The sequence below is a fragment of the Apis florea genome, unplaced genomic scaffold (genome assembly GCF_048593485.1).
Source record: "Apis florea isolate Af1SG1 unplaced genomic scaffold, ASM4859348v1 contig_3170_pilon, whole genome shotgun sequence".
Classification (NCBI taxonomy): Eukaryota; Metazoa; Arthropoda; class Insecta; order Hymenoptera; family Apidae; genus Apis; species Apis florea.
In genome coordinates this window covers 44,496-65,613 of record NW_028256714.1, presented here as the reverse complement: position 1 = coordinate 65,613, position 21,118 = coordinate 44,496, and the positions used below count along the sequence as shown (strand labels likewise).

The 21,118-nt window shown below is 31.8% G+C and overlaps 1 protein-coding gene and 1 long non-coding RNA gene across 4 annotated transcripts in view; both read left to right on the top strand.

Moving 5' to 3' along the window:
* Shrm (shroom) overlaps window positions 1–21,118 on the top strand; it is a 168,936-nt gene that overhangs the window by 116,114 nt on the left and 31,704 nt on the right. The window lies entirely within an intron of this gene.
* On the top strand, window positions 4,125–4,725 carry LOC105735216 (uncharacterized). The gene is made up of 2 exons (XR_001111904.3): window positions 4,125–4,337; window positions 4,405–4,725. It is a non-coding gene; the product is annotated as an uncharacterized LOC105735216 (long non-coding RNA).

Genomic DNA, 21,118 nt, shown 5'->3' with positions numbered 1-21,118 from the left:
CAAAGTTTCTATCGTTTCGTCGAGAAATTTATTACGTCAATTTATTTTTTATTCGATAACATTTCTGATTAACATTGGAAAAACTCCATTGATTCGGATCGTGGATTCCATCGTCTAATCTAATCGCGCAATTGCGATTACGCGTTTCGATCGAGTGATTAGTCGAGTGCGAAAAAATTTGTATTTTCATGGCAAGCATCTTTCAACTATCTAGTAAATGCAATTAACTACTAACGTAAAAAAATCTAAAATTGAACGAATTTTATTTTAAAAATTTAAAAATAATATGTCGTATCTATCGCCAGATTGTTTTAATCGAAATTATATCATGTAGATCTGTTTCAATTATTTTATTCTTCGAACGAATCAACGAATTTACTTAACGTTTACGTTCGATTCGAATCATCATCATTTCCCTATCCATTCCCATCATTTCGTACTTTTCTTCGCACGGCTTCGACGAAATAAATGTAACAAGGTATCGCTTAGCATCGTTTGTTTAGTCTTGTCGTCGAGTCTTTTTGCTACGCATATCGGATGATATCGCACAAACTTGGGAAGAAAAAAGGTCTATATCTACATCGTATTATCGCGACATATCATTCTTCTTATTTTATCATTAAAAGCACTTAGAATCTTCGAGTACTTGTTCTCGTGTAAAAGAAATTAGATTGAATCTCCTTTTCATATTCTTTCTTTGTGCGAAATGTTTCTTCAGAAACGCTTCTAAACAAATTCAACAAATTCGAAATCGTGCCGCTTGTCTGTTCACCATGTGCGAATGGCGAATAGAAATAAGCGAAGCCCCATACTAGACGAAACAGGATTCGATATACTCGATATATATTTTTCAGATTATGGTAAACGACGTGATGAATATGTTATCATATATGTGTAAAATGTGTATTTGAGTAACATTTTTACCGAATAGTGAATGTTCAATAATCTAAAACGAGTCAAATATATCATTATATCGCTTATATTATTGATATTTGAAGCCTCGATTTGATTATGATCAAACATTCGTGATGTTCAACATATGAACGAGAGAACGTATTTTCATCGATCGCGGAAAAAAAATTTATCGCGTATTTATTCCGTTCGTTTATTCTACCGAACTATTCCGTAACCGATAACCAATTTCGAAACTGAGAATTTTACTTGCAACGACTGAAATAAAAATTCCGTTTGTTTGATCAAGGAATCGATGGATTATTCACAAAATATAATAATAAACATAAATACATATTTATCGAACTTAGTTACAATTATCGATTTTCGATTATCAACTCGGATGAAATGCGAAAGCATTGTTCCACACATTTTTTATATTTTTTACATTTTTATCATTTTTATGAGAAAAAACAAAATACCAATCTTATAAATGATCACAATGTTTCGTTTTTCCTGTTGTAATATCTAATGACATAATTACAGACAACAAAATTAAATTCGAGAATTACAAAATGAAAATCTGTGCTTATATATATATATATTTTATGAACCAAAACGAGAATATTATCTATCATTTATATCTAAATTTTCCATATTTTAATTAAAAAAAATATAATGTGCTAATTAGGTCATATTATTTTTTATAAAACGTATAATTGTACTATTGAATAATTGAAAGATATTTTGAAAAATATTAATTAAAAAATAAAGTAATTATAGAAATAATATATCACACAATTGATTAATCAAAAGCAATACTTGAAACAGAACTTCTAAACGCCACGATTTTCGATAATAGAATAATATCGCGATTTCATTTGGTTGACGTTGAAGTTTGGGAAAAAAGAATCAAAACATGTCGAAACATGATACGAACGTGAACTACCAATTTCCTGGAAAGACTATTGTTAGAAATATTTTTCGTCTTTCGAAGGAATATCAAAATAAATACAAAAATATGAATCATAGGAAACGTTTTCAGCCTTGAGCATAAAATCAAAACATAAATAATAATATGAGTTGAACGCACGAATATAAGACGCGTATAGAAAAGAAATATGAGAATCGTATATATGTATATATGAATAAAATTGAATTAAATAATTTGATCTAATTAGAAATTTTTATTTTCGTAAGAATAAAAAGACAAAAGAAATATTATAATAATTATTATGTATTTTTTGTTAAAATAAATCTTACCATGTTTAAAGGAAAATTATGACTTATGCATAATCTATTGTATAATAACATTTTCGAATCCACTTCAATAATTGAATGATCATCTGCACAAATAAAAGTTAGAACAAATGTATAAAATAAAATAATAATTAAATTTAAAATCCGATTTCAAACGCTGCTTCAAATGATAATAAAAAATTACCGGTAAAAAGCTGAAACTCAAATGCGAACAATAAAGAATCACGAAAAAAGTGAAACATAATTCAATTTTGATATAACACTGGATAATATGAGCAACACACATATTAAACAAAAGCACTAATAGAACTAGAAATTATACCACACAATATCAAATTCTATGTATAATTATGATAATATATCTGCATCGATGTAACGCGTGTTCTACCTACTATTCTTGACGATAGACTGACGTCACTGCACGCTGATTCGTCTAGCATCTGAGTCTTAGCAGCTTTTTGATTGGTTAGAGTAACACAATTTCTTATTCACTTCGCGGGAAAATTGAAGTATAAATATAATGTACTTTGATTGTAGATTTTTGTATAACACAGTTTTACCAAGATACAATGAGTGAGAGTTGAATAAAACGATAAATGAATGAATTATTATTAAGTTAATTTTTAATATAATTATCCAAATTAAAAAGATTGAAATAGAAGACTAGAAAATTAAGATTGACATTTAAAAATTGATCAAATCAATTGGATAGAGTATAATATAAAACTAAAATCAACATATAATACCTAAATTGGAGAATATTGAAATATGATTTTTATAAATAGAAACCAATTTTAAGTTAAAAACTTTTATATTGTTCGCGATTTGTTGCTTTCATATTACACATAGATCAATTTAAAAAAATTACCCACACACGTCATTTCATAGCGATATTGTACTTGCAATCCGATCTAATCCAATCAAAATATTCAAAAAAAGGAATCTTGCAAATTTTATATAATTGAACTAGATATATATTCTTTGCGTTTAACTTTGATTTCTAAAAAAAAAAAAAAAGAAAAAAACTTAATATATTTTATAAGTTTTTAATTTCTAATAAAATTTTATTTAACCAAATATTGGAAAACAATGCCTCTCGCTATTAAAAGACGACACAAGATCACCTAACCTAATTCCCTTCTGGAAAGTATTTGATAAAAATAATTTATCGAAATGATCAAAAAATAAATTATCGCTATTTATTTATTATATATTATAATATTATATATTAAAGAAAGATTATAAAAAAATAGAAAAGAAATTTATTCTAATTTTATGTCATTTTTATTTTGTACCTGTGATTGTCTTCAATTGTTCTACCTGTCAGATATAAAATATACAAATAATTTATCCATATTGTGTAACAGACCAGAAAAATGAAACAAATCTTTTTCGAAAAAAATTTGCTTTCGAAAATATTCTTCACACAAACACACGAAAAATGTTTTTGAATTCTTGTAACTTCCATTCTCTTTTTATCCATCAACTATTTTTAATCGATAAATTGAAAAAAGAAAAAAATATTTTTATATATGGTTCTCTAGTAAATATAATCAAATAATTTGTCTTTCTTAAATAGTTCATTATTCAGATTGAAGTATCGAAGCGAATAACAAATAAAATAAAATCTTTGTTTGCACAATTATTTAATTGTAAATTTCCTTCGAGAATCTTTTAAATCGGATAAAAATAAAATGGAAAAAAGAATTAAAAAAAAAAAAAAGAATAACACGTATTGAAATAATAAAGAAATAATAAATTTTTTTTTTATTAAAAAAAAAATTTCTCGCACAAAGCATCACACTCACTGATCACAATACAACTGACCGTATTTTCCTCACGATTTACGCCTTTTATGCATTTGTTGGTGTCAAGGCTGAACCAATCAGCATTAGCCATTCGACATCTTCCATCTGATTGGTGCGTTTCAGCTACCAAAATTGTACGACATTCGAGAACAAGGCTGAAAAATTCTAATGAAAAATTCGCAGACGAACCGAACGGATGTCAAATCGCTAACCGTCACTTTTTCGTTCAGTCTTTTAATAATATTATTTCCAATCAAATTCTCGTTATTTGAATTTATCAGAATTTTCAAGAGAAGATGGATTATTTGCACAATCATCTGCAACAAAAATACGTGAAATACAGGAATACGATGTAACACTCTACTAACTTATCAACAGGTAATTAAAACAAGAACGATAGTTATCTTCTCATTGTAGCATAAGTAAACGAATATACTTTTGTTAGTGTCGGAAAGTTGAGCGCGACAATGCGGTCCTTGGAGTGTAGCCTTCCACAGACTCGTAATGTCCTCTCTTCATTCGTGTCGGGACTAGTTTGACGACTTGCCAAGAAACGAGGTCAATTGCATACAATCCTGACTAATAATTCTAAGCGAGTTTAGGAACGATAGTATAGTAATACCAGTAGCCTATACGCCTTCATTAACCGATTAACATCCACAAAAAGAAAGTATCGATGTGCTTACGAAATTTCGTAATCATATTGGTTCCGAGTCAATGTGAAATTTATACATATAATTTACACGTAATAAATAGGTAAACTTCATTTGTAATATCGTTCATTTGCCACAAGAATAACGAGCGAATTTAAAATTTACAATTTTTGAGGAAAAAAAGTGTTGGTGAAGATAAAGTTATTTTATTATAATTTATTCATGTTATATATAAGTGATGATTGCAAAATTAAAAGTTTTCAAATTTGCATTAAAAATATCAAAGTATCGCAAATGTACGCGTTTATCAATTGATAGTTTTACGTTTAAAACAAAAAAACGACAAAAATAAATAAGATAAATTTTAAAGCGGTAAATTAAAAGAATTAAACTTATAATATAAAATATAAAATTTATACCGGATAAAATTTTTCTTGAGACAAAAAGAATACAACTTAAAGGACAACTTAATAATAAAAAGAGGAAATAATATATCTAATCGGTGAATGAAAATGTTTATTGTCGAATCAATTTAAATATTCCTTAAATAATCCGTTATTAGAATAGATATATAAATATATATCTATATAAATATAAATATATATAAATATATAGATATATAAATATATGTTTAATTTATCATTACTTATAATATAATGATTACAGATTTTCTTGATAAAAAAATCTGTCATTTTATAAATTTTTATTCTTGATAAAAAAATTAATATCAACTCTCGATTTATCGAATTAAAAATATATAATATTCTCGTCGAAAACTTCATTCAAATGTGCAAAATAACAGAGTTCTAGTTTGTTGTTGTAACGAACGGCCTCGACTTTGCGACTTTGACTTCGTTTCAAGCGAAGCATCGCAGTATTTCGTCGTTGACGAGGAAACAGCTGTGCCAAGAGAGCTCAAGGGAGCTATAAGAACCAAGTGACAAGGGACAAGGAATGACAACGACGAGGAAGACAATAGGCACCGAGACGAGACCGGTGGACACCGGACACGGACTCACGGGAGCGTCTCAAGAAACGGTATATCTTCATGGCGACACTTTATCTTACGAGTAAATGGTTAAATTGCTCGATGTTATTAACCGAGTAATTTACCGTTAGAACCACCGTCTGACAAAATGTTGGAACTGATCGTTTTTTTTTTATTCGTGATCTCGATCGAGGCTAATTCCATTCACGAAGAAATATCCTCGCTCTTGTCATCCTGCACCTGGGTAAACACGTGTACCACCTACGTCCTCGTCGATGAAGCCTACCTTCCATCCATCGTGTCTCGTTCTCATCGAATAATCCAGTTTCGTTCGTGTTCTCGTTTAATTAGGCTCCTGTTAACATCAATTCATTGTGTTGATATTCGATAAGGTTCAAAGCTATTTCGAAATGTTTTACTTTCCGTTGGTTTTCATCGCGGCAATTTTACACTTACTTATCTTATCCTTAGAATTCCTGAATTTTATCAGTCTATATTCGTGTTTTCAAGATTATCAACGATCCGCGACAAAAAATCGATGGCATACTCTTAAATTTGCGATAAAACTGCGATCTTCTTCTTTTCTCCATATTTCATATTTTGATGAAATTTCAAGATGTTTCAATTGACGAAGTTAATCAGGCGTTCAAAGTTCTAATCGTAAAATGTAAAAAAGAGAGACGACGAATAATGGCATAGTTTCCAGATTTTTTTGCGATTGTATTATATGCAATTTTATATTGCCTGTACGTGTCCATTTTATTAATATATTTATTATAATGTATGTTTTATTAAAATTTCATCATGCACAAATCTCGAAAATCATGGAAAATATTTATCCGACATTAAAATAAAAAAATGATTTTGCATACTATAAAAAACTACTCTTATTTATTTTATCTAAATTATTATTTTTATATATATATATAATATATATCATCATTTTATTGCAATTTTTTATAATTTTTTTATTTATATAAGAATATATTTAAGAATATAAAACTTTTTTCTTGATCCTTATATTTCTAACAATATCTATCAATATATAATATACTTCACAATATATAAAAGTATATAAGTATCAAGAATAAGTATATTGTTTAAATAATAAAAATATTGCACAATGTGTATCATTTTTTTATCGGAATTGTATAAAATTTTAATTTACTAGCTACTATGACATTTAACAATCTCGTATAAATTTGTGCAATTTTCGAAAAAAAAATTAGAAATTATGCAATGCGTTATATCAATTTAGCAATGTTTCGATGCGACTAATGAAATATTTCACATTTCGAGTAAATATATCGAATTTCTTTGAAAAATTCAAAGAAATATATATAACAGGAACGTAATTAAAAAAAATGGATATAAACGATATTATCAATATAATTATATATATAATATATATATATATATATATTTGTTGAAGATAAGTTTAATATCCTTGAAATTCCGGTCGGAATTCGAATTCCTTTCAAATTTCAAAAGAAGATCTCGAAAGCAAAACCATTTCCATCAGCCACGTGTTCCTCAAAGAACGATTTTATTATCGCAGCTAGGGTGGGCCCCGACTTCGCAAACGAAAAACACGTTAACTTCGTGTGCACGCTTCCGAAGTTTCACGATTGTTCGTAGCCACGTGCGGCCAAACTGTCGTGCAATAAATGGCCAGGATCATAAAGTTTCCGGTCGACCGATCCAACGACGAATGAGCGCATAAACGACCACGACGTTTCACGACCTCGCGCGACACGGCCGAGGAAATCGTTGACCGTTGGTCTCTGGAAAATTGTCGTAGGTCAGTGACACTAGTGGCTAGGGATAACCGCGCATGTTACACCTGCGAGAAGATCATTGCCATTAAACCACACAGAGATTATTGACGAATTTTCTTCGCGTATAACGTGGAACGCGTTATCACGATCTCGATTAATCACGATAACGAGAATAAACTAATCGGAAATTCGATCCAATATTTCTTGTAATTTTCTTTCGATTTTTCAAGAAATTTCAAAGAGATATAAATCTGAACAAATAGGAACCATCGATTTGAATAGTATTATTCGAATAGTTTCGCATTGGAATTTCATCATATTGTTTGTAAAATTAACATTTTTAACAAGATATGAATAAAAAGTGAAAATAAATACTGAATACAATACAGTTTGGTCCAAATAAATTTACAATAGAAGACCAATCGCAATTGATATTAAAAAATAAAGTAAATGCAAAGATAATAAATTCTTTTTATTGGAATTCGATGATACATACATATTCCCTTGATATCCTTACGAATATTGCTAAATTATATAATCATTATACTCAGTATACTCGAAGCGAAATATTATATTAATAAATTATACGGTAATAATTATGAGAATCGAACATAACGAAAGTCATATTTCATTCGTTCCGCTGCTCGTCATGTACAACGTTGTCAAACATATTATTGTTTACACATATTAATTATGCTACTACGTTCATTGTCAATTTTCCAGAATTTCAGGAAATAATAATGAATTTCGATGAATTTACCTCGAGTCGAATCTTTCTGGCAAACAGATGACGACGAAGACATCTGGCAAACAATTATCGCGATTCTCGAGAGACTATCTTGAACGGACTATCTTAAAAATAAAGAAAATGGTAACGAGAATTCTTTATATGAGAAAAATGAGATAAATAAACACAGACAGGGAAACATACGCGAATGATCTAAAGAGAAACGACATCGAGAAACGGGACGCAGTTATCAGCGAGATCGTAAAGATCGACGCAAATCTGATCGACAATGTGGCATGGCGAATTTTCGACGCAAGATTACAGATACAAGACACAGTCGGTGAATTTATTAAAGTAGATTAAGAAATGAAAGGATGCGTACTAAATTAATGGACGAAGGCGGTTTTCGCGTGATTCGCAGTTTGTTTTTCTTTCGCGAGTTGACTGGTTGCCAGGCATCGATCGCCAGTTTAAATCGTTGAATGGCCGCGAAACGATCCAGGGTCGAGAACAGACTGGAATAACGTTCGCGATACTACATACACGACGGTTAAATTAAAAGCATTACCAATGTCCAGAATAGCTAATGACATCACCCAGCAGATGGTTTACCTATATGAAACGGTTGCTCATTCGTTTCATCGTTATATTAGCCATTCTCGATCGAGTATTTTACGGAATTTTACGGAAGTTTTGATTGTGTTATTATTATGTGTGTGTAATCATAGAGAATATTTTTCAACTCATCATTCTATTATTCCATTTTATATTTTTTTCTTAAATTGTAAAAGCCATTATAAATTTATGTTAAACTAAGTTAAATTGATCTTTTTAAACGTGATTATACATAATTCTTTAAAAATTGTTATGACCATTCTATTATTGTCAAATATCTTCATCAAAGTTGCTTATTTCGATAAAATTATAATCAGCATTATATATCTTTGGATCCCTTTAAATATTGGAATTTTTTTTATTTTTAAATATTTCGATCTTATCGAAATATCGTTGATTTATTGTTTATTTGTTATCGAAAAAATTCTTTAATTCGATTTAAAATCTACCGAATGATGAAATTATATAAAGATATGTTAATAAGTATGTTAATAAGTAGTTGTCAATTTTTTTATAATTTTTAAATTAAATTAAAAAAAATTTTTAAAAAGTTGAAAATAAATAAAATAATTTAAGAAATTATAAAAATAGAAATACATTAAAATTGTAAAAATCTTCGAATAGTAGATTTAACTGTGGAATTAAAATTTTGTTAAAACGCATCGTTGCGATAACTCGAAACTTTTCAAACGGGAATTGCTTCCCGATCGAGGAACCGCTTATTTCTTATAAGTGTCTGTTAACGATCAATTCCAAAGAACAAACTTTCGCTGCAAAAGTCACCGTCCTCTAACGATAAGAAAAATATTCTCTTTACGAAGAGATAGCATTGCCCTCGTTCTCGCAATCTGTCATTCCGCTTGTAGGAACGAGAGCAAAGTATAAACGCACTTTCTACCGCGTCGTTTTTCCAGCTGCCTACGGAAGTGCACCGATAATACATTCCATTGATAAATGAGAACAAGCCTCGCCACTTTGCAATATGTCATGCCTCTTCGATTTTTATCCTTATGTGTTCCTCTCTTTATATAAATATACATATAAATTTGTATAAAAGCTTTTTCATAACTGGTGATAATATCACGGCATTTGCAATTTAATCAGAAATGTAAGAAAGACCTTGTATTCCACGCGTGGTATTTCTTCGATACCAGATATTTGGCTCGTATCCAGAAAGCTAAAACGAATATTGAAAATAATACGAAATTTTTCACGAAAAAATAAACGATTCGCGAAAAATTCGTACGTTTCGTAATATTAAGTACACAGATTGTCCTTTATAGGAAAATTCCAATACAATATTTAAACCGTGAGCATAATAATTCTTTGCCAGAACAATTTTAAATGGCTGGAACTTTGATGGAGGTGAAAAGCGGCTGAGACTAGGTTTTGGAAAGTTGCCCGATTCGAGACGGTCTCCCGACGTCCGACGTCGACGTTCGTCCAATCACGGACCGAAACTGGCGCCAAAATAGAATTCCAAAGAGAGGATCGAGTTGCTTATCCTTAAAAAAAATATACGCTCGACCGATGTTCGTTTATTCGATGCTCGGTCGAAATCGTATATCACATCGAGTTTCATGGGGATTGTTCACGGGAGAGGAAGGAGAGCAGGATAAAAAGTAACGGTGCTCGTGTGTATACAACATACCTCCGCATTATTACTCATCACGCGCGTGGTACGCGTGCAGCTCAACAGTGACCATAAAAATCAGGTGAAACTGGCCCGCTTGGATGCGCTTCTTTTCGTTCCTTTTTCATCTCTCTTTCCTTCTTTTATCTTATCATCATCACCATGATTCATCCGTGAATCTCGTGATATTATCGTGGCTTCACGTTCCGTCCTTGTGAATTCCATTCGTCATCGAGAGAGATCATAGACATAATCAGTGCAAATTCTTATTTTGATTTGTTCGATTCGCCACGCCATCCGATCGATCAAACGGGATGCTTTCTTTCTTTGTCTCGTATTCCATTTTATTCGATGCATATATTGTACTACGAATCTCTTTCACGGAAGAATATTGAAAATCGCGTATTTTCGATATTCGATCGGTGGTGGAAGGCACACAGTAGAGAAAGAGAGGGATAAGAGAGGTCTTGACCAAGTATTCAACCGCGTTGTGTATCAAACTCACTTACCTACGACAATCGCCCGGGGCTGTGCCGGTTTTCTGTCTTGGGACGAGGAGCGGATCCGCTTGATCTCGGCGTGCAGACCTGTTATTATACGGGAATGCGAAAAAGGAGGACCAGACCTTCGTAGATCGAGGAAACTGTTAAAAATGTATGGCGGTATCTACACGGCTGGCTGGCCGCCCTTCGCTTCTAATAAGCGTGGCTAACGTACCGAGGAAAGACTAGACGTGCCACGTATATATAGACGTACCCGATGTCGCGATTGTTTATGATTTCTGAGAAACATATGTCCCAGACATATAGATCTCGTGCAACATTGCTAATAGATTGGTCGGAGAATATATCTTGAGTATACTTGAATATATTAAAGAATAAAAAATTTTTTGTCGGTCGGTTAATAAAAGGAAAGGGGAGAATTTTTATATTGAGAATTTTTATATTTTTATATTGAATTTTTATATCTGATCGAATAATAGAATGAGACGCGTGAGATTCGTCTAGTGAAAAAATAAGAAAAAATATATATATAATAAAATTAAACTATAAAATTGATCAAATTCGAAAATTAAATCTCGAATAAAAAAATTACATTCTATATTTTTCTTACTTTTTACTTACAAAGAATTATATTATATTCAATATGAGTACTTATATACATATTGATTCGTTCTTATCGTTTTATCGTATATGAGAACGTATATGAACGGTAAAAAAGAAAAAAAGATACAAACAAGTATTCAACTTTTCCACAAAATCGAGCAATATCTGTAATAGCAGTCGTCCATTACTTTACCACACCTTGTCACAGTTCCGTGATTTTGTTGATCATCGGAACACAACTTGTCAAAGATCGGAGATTACAGAGGGTTCGTGTAAATTACGAGGTATATGCGTACTCGATTCACATTCGGATGTTGCGGAGATTTAACCGCGAACCAAATGAATACATCGGCCATGTTTATTACGTGAAAAAGATAATCACGGTTGGTACAGATCAACATGGATGACATTTAGAGTATCCTTTTCACAATGGATCAGCAATAAGGTTTCGATATCTTTAAGAAGTCAGAGTTTACGGTTTCGAAACTTTGACAATTGTAACATATAAATTACATGTTTTCCATCATATTCGTAAATTATAATTCGTAAAACTTGTTGTACAGCGATACAATAACTTTCGAATAATACAAATTAAAATTTTTTGATTGTTTCAGTATGTTTTCATCGCATTCGTTGTAAAATAAAAACGAATCCAATGTTCGTATATCATATTACTGTATACACTGTAAACAATATGTACTTGAACAATATGTACGACACACGTGATTATAATAAAATACGATTTTGCTTTTTGCGTTTTATTTCACATTATTTATCAATTTGTCGATCGATACGTAAAATTTTGTTTCGCCATTAAATTTCTTTCCCATTTCGCTCGAATTCGAAATACGAAAAAGCCGAATCATATATCTCAGACTTTATTATTTTGCCGCTCTTTAGACATCAAATTAAACCGGTTCTTCGGCAAGATACATCTCATGCCGTTTCCACCGTAGCACGGTAGTGCCAGCTTTACCTGTCAACAGCATTAATGTGATTCAGGGGTGCGAGCATGAACGTTCCCCGCACTATTTACATGCGTATAGTTTGCCGGTTCAGATCAGAAGGGAAGATAATGAGACACGTTGACCTGTCGCCGCGCATTCGTCTCTCGTTCAAGTCCCTCGTCTCACTTCGTGAATCTTCGGTAAATGTCGTCTACTCCGTCCTTGTCCACCACTCTACCAACTTTCTATTTCCCTCTTGCTCGCTCGACTTCCCCCACTGTGGATACGGCATCCGTGATCGCGATCCGTGTTGTCCAGTCATTCCGTTGTCAGCATTTGTGGAGTTTACGTCGAGTGAATATTCTTGTGGAAGAATAGATGACATCTGTCAACAGTGATATCGATACGTGACCGTGATCGATTCGATTTATACACGCGTCGAGTGCCGATCGTGGTTTATCCATCGTTGTCGTTGTTTCTCGATCGTTTCTTTCCGTTTAAACGGTATATACGAAAACAAGTGACGGGGGAAATAAACGGCTGTTGACAAATGTGTGATTGGTTGTACGGTGACGAGGCAGACGAGGCGAAAACACGAGTGGCAACATCCTCGGGCGGAAAAGATACAATGACCTGAGGTGTTTGTGACACGATAATACGAGCACACTGCTGATGAACAAATGTTGAATCTGAGTATTTATAACATTTTGGGCAGCATCGGCACGATGGTCTTCGGGAGCAATAAATTTCGGATACGAAGGTACGCCACGATTTGAATATATATATATATATATATATATATATATATATATATATATATATATTTGAATTATTTTTTTAATTTTTTTTTTTTTTTTTTACACCGTTTTTCTCGAATGTCGCACAATCGAATAGATCATTAACAATTCCCCCAATATAACGAATTTTTACTTTCGTTAAATTTCATTTCTCGATATTCGAAATATTGAATTTAACCTTAATTCACAACATCGAGCAAATATTCCGCGATTACGTATATCATTCTCTTCGTAAATACAACGTATCGATAATTCAATCTTATCTCAAATTTCAATTTCAATTTGTGGATCAACGGATTATCGAATCCCATTCACGTCTCTCCATATTACCTAGGTTATAATATCGATTCATTTTGCAACGATCGATCGATACCGTATCGATTGAAAATCTCCGCTCATATCTTGTATATAATTTTAAAGACTGTTCATTGGTTTATGGAATCTTCTTTGTGCGATAGTTTTCGCTTGATTCTTGTAGAACAAAGCGAAATTTAATCTATATGGCGATCAAAGATCGATTAGTGGAAAGGAGACACGAAAAACGCTATACTGGATCCTTCGTTACATTCATTTATGACGGAAAGTGTAAAAAAAGTATCGTCTTTTTTTCGAAACTTCGAAAAAAAAATCGTGAGTTCACATAGGAAAAGAAATAACGAAGGAAGCATGTATCGACAAATTTTGTATTTATTTCATAATAAAGTATGTATAATAGTTTGCTTCCATTGGTTTGTATTTAGAATAATTTCCTTTCTTACTATATTATTATTTAAAAATTTCAAATTTTTTTTCGAAAGCAAAAAACACTTTTTTTTTTATCATTTTTTATTTCTTTTTGACTCGAAGTCATAGAATCTTTTTGACTTTTGGATAATTTAAATCCAGGAATTAATTAATTATAGCCATTGAAAAGCAAAATTGAAAAAATTTTAAATATATTATATTGATCAATGTGACAGACGTCGCTTTGAGAAAGAATGTAATACGAATATTCATTTACTCGTTATTAGGCTTCCCATGACCATCGCTTCTTCTGGAAACCTTCTAAGGTATTAAGTAGATAATTCCGCACAAAGAGATATTCTTTATTTCTAAAGAGAACGTTCTTTGAAAAATAAAATGTCGATCATCACTTCTGATTTGGCAAATGGAATTATCGAAAATCCCATAATCCCGTTTATTCTAGTTTACATCTATCCGAATAACCGAATAAACGAAATTGGCAACATCCATTATACGATGGAATCGTTCGAAATCGAAGTTTCATCATAATCGAAGAGTATACTTGTCGATGGAAAAACCGTTCGACGAAGCGGACTGCCATGTCTCGGTTTCCACATGTGCTCGTTTTAATTAACCCATCCATCGTATAGACGTTACATACACACATATTCGATACGGTTCGTAGATAGAAGGTATAGGTCGGCCAGTTTCAGGGGAATCATAGGCTTACGTAGCCTAAGAAGTAACCGAGCAACCGAAGCCTGGGAACTATCTTATACCGTTCGATACCGGCCGCAACAGACAAGAAAAGATCAGCAAAGCAAGCGTGTCTTTCGTTTGCCGACTGTCCTCGTGCCTCTCTACTTTATTTGTCGTGATTCTCATCCTCGTGGATCGTCGCGCAAGGACGCGATTGAATGATCGAGATTCATCGTTGAGTTTAATGATTCGCGATCGTATCCTTGTCGTATTTGATAACGATAACACCGCATAATTACGTCATATATTTCTGTCTTTATATCTTTTCCCCTCTTATTCTTTTCTATCCTTCTTTCTTTGTTCTTGGTCCTCTTTTTCCGTTATACGTCGCTTTTTCTTCCAATCTCTCAACTATATTGTATGTAGACGGTATGATAGGTTGTTATTTAACTGGCGGATCAAACGGATATTTAACCGGTTAATTTAACGTTTACACGTTACGATACGACGGCCGTATTTATTTCCGCTTCTTGCCACCAGCAACGGTGCTTCGCGTATTTACGTGTGCAGTTAAACATGTAACCCAAACATGTGTTTATCATTCCCTCGTCCCTTTTTTTTTTTTTTTTTTTGTTTTCTTTTCACCCTTTCAGTCGAAATTTTCTTTCCCATTTTTCTTTCCCTTTGCATTTTATATTCACGATTCTCGATAGACAATTAAAAGTTTTGCAGAATGTTTTCCATTTCGTCGGATTTAACTCGAAGTACGCAACATGAACCGAATTAATGCAAGAAAGGTGAAATGTTGTATCGCAACGTTCAATTTGTAACATCGTTTTAAAACTTCTCTCTTTCTCTTTCTTTCTCTCTCTATCTTCTCTTTTTACTTCTCATGTTGGAAGTCAGTTTCTCTTTTGTCGTATATGAAAATAATACAAAATATAGATTCGAAACACGTAAATTGCAAACAAACATTGGGTTGGTGATAAGCAATTATTACCTCTTTTGTCACAATTTTTTCGTGATACATGGGAATTTGGAAATTTTCGAAAGAAATTTAAGTTTAAATAATTTTTTATATACGAATTATGGAAAAATTTCTTTTAAAAAAATTAGATTTTTTAATCTAAGAATTCATTCTCGTCATTCTTTGAACGTTTTATTAACAATTATTTTCCTTCGATTAATCTATATATATATTATCGATTCACAATTACCGTGTTCCTGGATATAAATTGTGCTTATACTATCTAAAAAAAAATCTAAGATTAACGCGTATCGATCTAATTTCGCTCGAAGCGATCGGATTGATTAATAACGATTAGAAAGGACCGGAAATAGGATTACAATCTCTGTTAGGAGCGTCTCGACTTTTCCGGTCCTCTTTGCGACACGGTCCGTTGTGCCTCGCATAATGGACCGTTGTTCTTTCACGAACGAGAATTTAGTCTTACGATTTTACGATCGACTGAATTCATAGCCTCGCCACTGAATCAATTTATTTGAATCGTCCTTCGCTAGATTGTGATAAAATGACTATGATTAAATAACGAGGATATATATATATATATATATATATATATATATATATATATATTATGCATACATACATATATTCATGATCTTCGTGATTTTGATGTTTCGAAAATTTCTAAAAATCAAAACTATTCTGTAAAGAACTACCTGTCTAAAATGTTAAAAGAATTTGCTGTAAATAAAATAAAACTAAAAATGTGTGTAAAACTGATGAATAAAATTAAATATCACGGAAGATAAATATAGTAGTAATAAATAGTTTGAAAAATCGTACGTTCATATTATATTTTATAAGAAAGGCAATATTATAACAAAAGATAAATATAATGATCAGATCTATGTTTAATATAAAAATGCAAAGAAATCTCTATCTTTTTGTAAATAATACAGAAAAAGCATCTAACTCATACGATTTGTAAAAAAGAAAAAAAAATCTAAATTATCATGGTATCACGCATATCGAGATGATAGCGTACAATTTATCATTTCGTAAACTCCACATCTGCGCTTCGATTTCGCGTATTACAACTACGTCCATTCATCGAATAACTTTCAATCAAGACGTTTCTCGATCTTTGCACAAAGTGAAATATCTTTAATGGACTGGTCAATTAAATCGCTCTTGTCGGAAAATAAATTCATTATCGAAAAGAAAGACATCTCGGGACCATGTTTAACGATAGAATCATCGTCGTTCTACGATTATTACGTTCTCGCGATTATTACGTTCGTAAATTTTCTATCTGTGGAAAATCAATGTGACGAGACAATTCATCGGTACGAAACACGAATGTATTTTTTTTTTCAAATTGGATAAAACGCGTCGAAACTGACTAGCAAATCCGACATTTAGTTTTACACGTTTTGTTTTATGATTATCAAAAATATAAAATATAAAGTTTTTTTTTTTGAAAAAATTAATATATGTTTTATTTTAATATATAAACATATTATAATTCTAGTGTTAGTGCATCGGAAATGATGCATGCGAGAACTCGGTCGTACGCATCCATTCGAAACGCGGCGCAATCGCGGCACGATGTAATGAGCCGACACCCTTTTTCCAACGAGATCGTAGCTCTGGCTCGTTACCTTTCACGCCGAGACCGACTTGTATATATATATATATATGATCGTATATAAATACTCGAGGATATACTTCGAATTATCTCCTTTCCTTTATCAGGAAATATTAATTATCACGTGCTATCTAAAAACGATATGTACGTTCCATCTTCTTATAGGGGAATATTTAATTAATACAAAATATATTATATTCGCCTTTTATTTTTGTTTTGTTCTAAATTTTGAAAAAAAAAAAAGAAATTTTTTATTTTCCTATTGTATTCCCATTGTTGATTTAAATATTAAATCACATAGATAGTATTGAAATATATTTTATATATTTTTCGTACTATAAACATTTTACTTTTTTTTATTTTTATAATCGAAGTACTTATATAGTTTTTCAAATTTAGAAAAAGATAAAATCACACGATAGACTAAGCTTGTACGCGATATCAGATGTGCGAAACAATATGTTAAAATTAATAAATGAATACAAATATCGCTCGATCAGAGAAACGAAGAGAATCGAAGGAAATCGAGTATCTTTGTTCGGAATATTTTTTTAGCTTTGTTCTTTTAATATTCGAAACCCGTGGAATGCTCGAAGAACGATCGAGGCATTTATATACTTACATATATCGTTGTCAATCGTAAACAATTGTCGTTTCGTATCGGTGAACCCGTGTCACCGGCTGTTAATATTAGCTAAACCGCGCGATCGTGTCTGATCTCGTGACGTGAACGACAGGATATCGATTCGGATAAGTTCGATGTGTTCTATATGTATGGACTCGATTTTCTTGGATTTTTTATCGTAATTGAAGAAACACGATTAAAATATTAAAAGCGTGAGTAAAGTATTAAAAGCGATCTAAAAAAAGAAATCGATTAATTAAGCGACGTTCCATTAAATGAGTTGAATAAAATCCCAATAAGTTGAGTAAAAATCGCGAGAGGTAATTTATATATGTGTTTATGCGTGTTTGTATGTATGTATGTATATTTTACATATAGAATTTGATTGCAATCGAATTGCTTTATTTGTATTTTCGTAAGTATTTAGATCTTGATTTTTTTTTTTAAATAAAAAGAAGAAGGTTTGGTATATCGATATGAAGATACATACAAATAATGATCTAGAATTAGAATATTCTGACACATAATAAAGTTGTACATATTACAGTTTTATCGCAAATATTTACTCGATACATACATTTCAAACGTACATATAATACGCTAAAATTTTTAATGTTTAATCGAATATAACAATTCGGATAATACATTAGTTTCGATAATTATCCTATTCCCTCGATTTTATTAGTTATCGGATGAATAATGAAATTTGACGTTTGAAAAATTCATTTTTCAAAAAGATTGTCTGTCGATATTATATATTTTTTCATAAAGTTTCATAAGATTTCTGATTTTTAGTTTACCGACTACATATTTCTTCAAATTTTTTTATGTCTTTGTAATTTGTAACAAAAGATATTGCCCGTTGTTAACGATTATAAAACTTTCGATGAAAATAATAACACGTAACTATTATTATATCTTCTTCTTTGATACTCAAATTGAAAAATTAAAAACTGAACCAAATATTTTCGTGTCAATATCCTTCAAAAAAGATTAACTTGTTGGTGAAACTAACATAAAATATAAAGAAACGAGATTCCATAAGTAAGTAAGTTCATTTTGAAAATACTATTTCCAAATTACGATTCTCCGTTTTGATATTCTATCGTTCGTTTGGTAACGTCCTATACATGGGCGTCTCCATCCACGTAGAAGTAAATCAAAGCCGTATTAAAAAAATCACGTGGAAAAATTGGCAAGAGCCAGAGGGAAAAGATGATTCCCCATGTATCCGCGAGCAAGTGCGAATATAGACATCTTGCGATTTACGGCTTGGAATCTCTGAGTTCTCCAAACTTGATTTATGAAAGTTTCGGATGCCAGAGATCCCGAGAAATGATAATCGATTTATCGGATAAATCCTGGCGGAAAAGTCGAAACGAAACCATATTCAATATGCAGACACGCGATAATCAAATGTGGCTATCAGAGAATTTGATGAAAAACTAAAGTTTTTGTACTTTGCTTGCACGAAAGTTATCATAGTGGAAGATAATAGTTTTACCAAAATATTCTAATATTGGAATTCATAATTATATTATCACTATTCTCTATTATCGAACAAATTCTTAATATTATCAGCCTTATATTATTTATAATTTAAACATATATTCGTCATCGATTAACCACGATTTTTTATCCATCGACCGAGTATCGCGAGTCATCGCGAATTATCAAAGATAAGGATAGCGCTTAAGAGACATTCTTCGTTTGCCAGATGAATATCACGAATTATACCGTTCCCGATGAATTTATCGGAATCTGATAAGTATTTCACTTTAAACGAGCTTCGCGTACACGAACTCGTAGGCGGAAGAAACAACGAGATTCTTCCCATTTGAAGGTTCTGCGACCTCTTCTGGGAAATCGATCCGTTTCGTGATCGTTCTCTCTCTCTCTCTCTCTCTCTCTCTCTCTCTCTCTCTCTCTCTCTCTCTTTCTCTCTCTCTCTCCATTTCTTTTGTCATTATCGAGTGGAATGTCAGTTAGAGATCGTTTTCAACGTCATAATTGCTCTTGCGAAATTGAGTTCTCGAACATCGAAATGGGATTAATCGAGTGATCATGTTTTTTCAGGTCGATCGAATTTCGACCTGAACGAATTTTCATCGAAAATTGAAATGAATATTCAAAGAAAACATTATAATATAACTTATAATTTAACTTACGATAAATAACTTTATCTTTTATTGAATCGTGTTCTATATCAAGGATGACGAATCGATGAATTCGCGAATCCTTATTGATCCTTTCTTGATCCGTATATCATTTCCTACCCTAAATCTCTATATCGTTTCCTCTATATCGTTTCCTATATCGTTGCACGTCATTGATATTTCAACTATATACCAATAGTAGTGATATTGACTGATGACGAGCAACTTATAAATATCTTATAGTTAGACATTCGGCAAGGAAGAATTTTGATGGCTCAAGTTCAAAAAGAATGTGTGTCATTTTCTTTTCATAATGTTATATTAGTATTATAAAGGAACTAGTACTTCGGCTCAATTTTAACTAATTCTCGATAATAATCGAGAGTCTTTTTCATCATTTATCCAAAAATTTTTTAATTTTTTGTTTTACTCTGATAACATCTTCGATCTATGTTCGATGGTTGATCGAGCGGTGTGCACGAACTAGTAAGTTTGTTTATTATTCTTTTCGTAGTCGAGCGTGTCGTCGTGGACTTTCGATGGCTTTTACGATTCCCGTGGATGGCAGACTCGTCCGCAATTTAACGTCGCGAACATCCTGTTCGACTTAATGGTCGACGCGAGCCAGATCGGTTTTTTGTCATTCGATCGATTATCGTCGTTTACGTGTGTCAGATTGGATCGATGGCGATGTTCACCAAACGTTTTTGCTCTGTTTCCTATTGCAACTAACTATTCACGAAGCTAACCGCGAAATTGTAAATAGTTGCGATGAGGCTTCGTTACCGATCAGGTTGAAGAATTATTCCGAAGTGTCTCGTAAAATATGGGAAAGGATCGATTCGTCAGAAGGATAGCAATTTATTCGCGAACGATATTAAATTCACTGTGAAATGCGTTTTGTGTCAGTTATACGGAAACGCTTCTCGAAATCTGATATACGAAATGTTTGTATCAAGTAGGTATGTAGAGAAAATTGAAGAAATGTTCGTAAAAAGTAATATAAAAGTAATATAAAAAGTTGATATGCAAAAATATCGTTTAAAATTTATTTATTAAGTTACAAGCAATTTTTTTTTCATCCTCTTACTTCTATC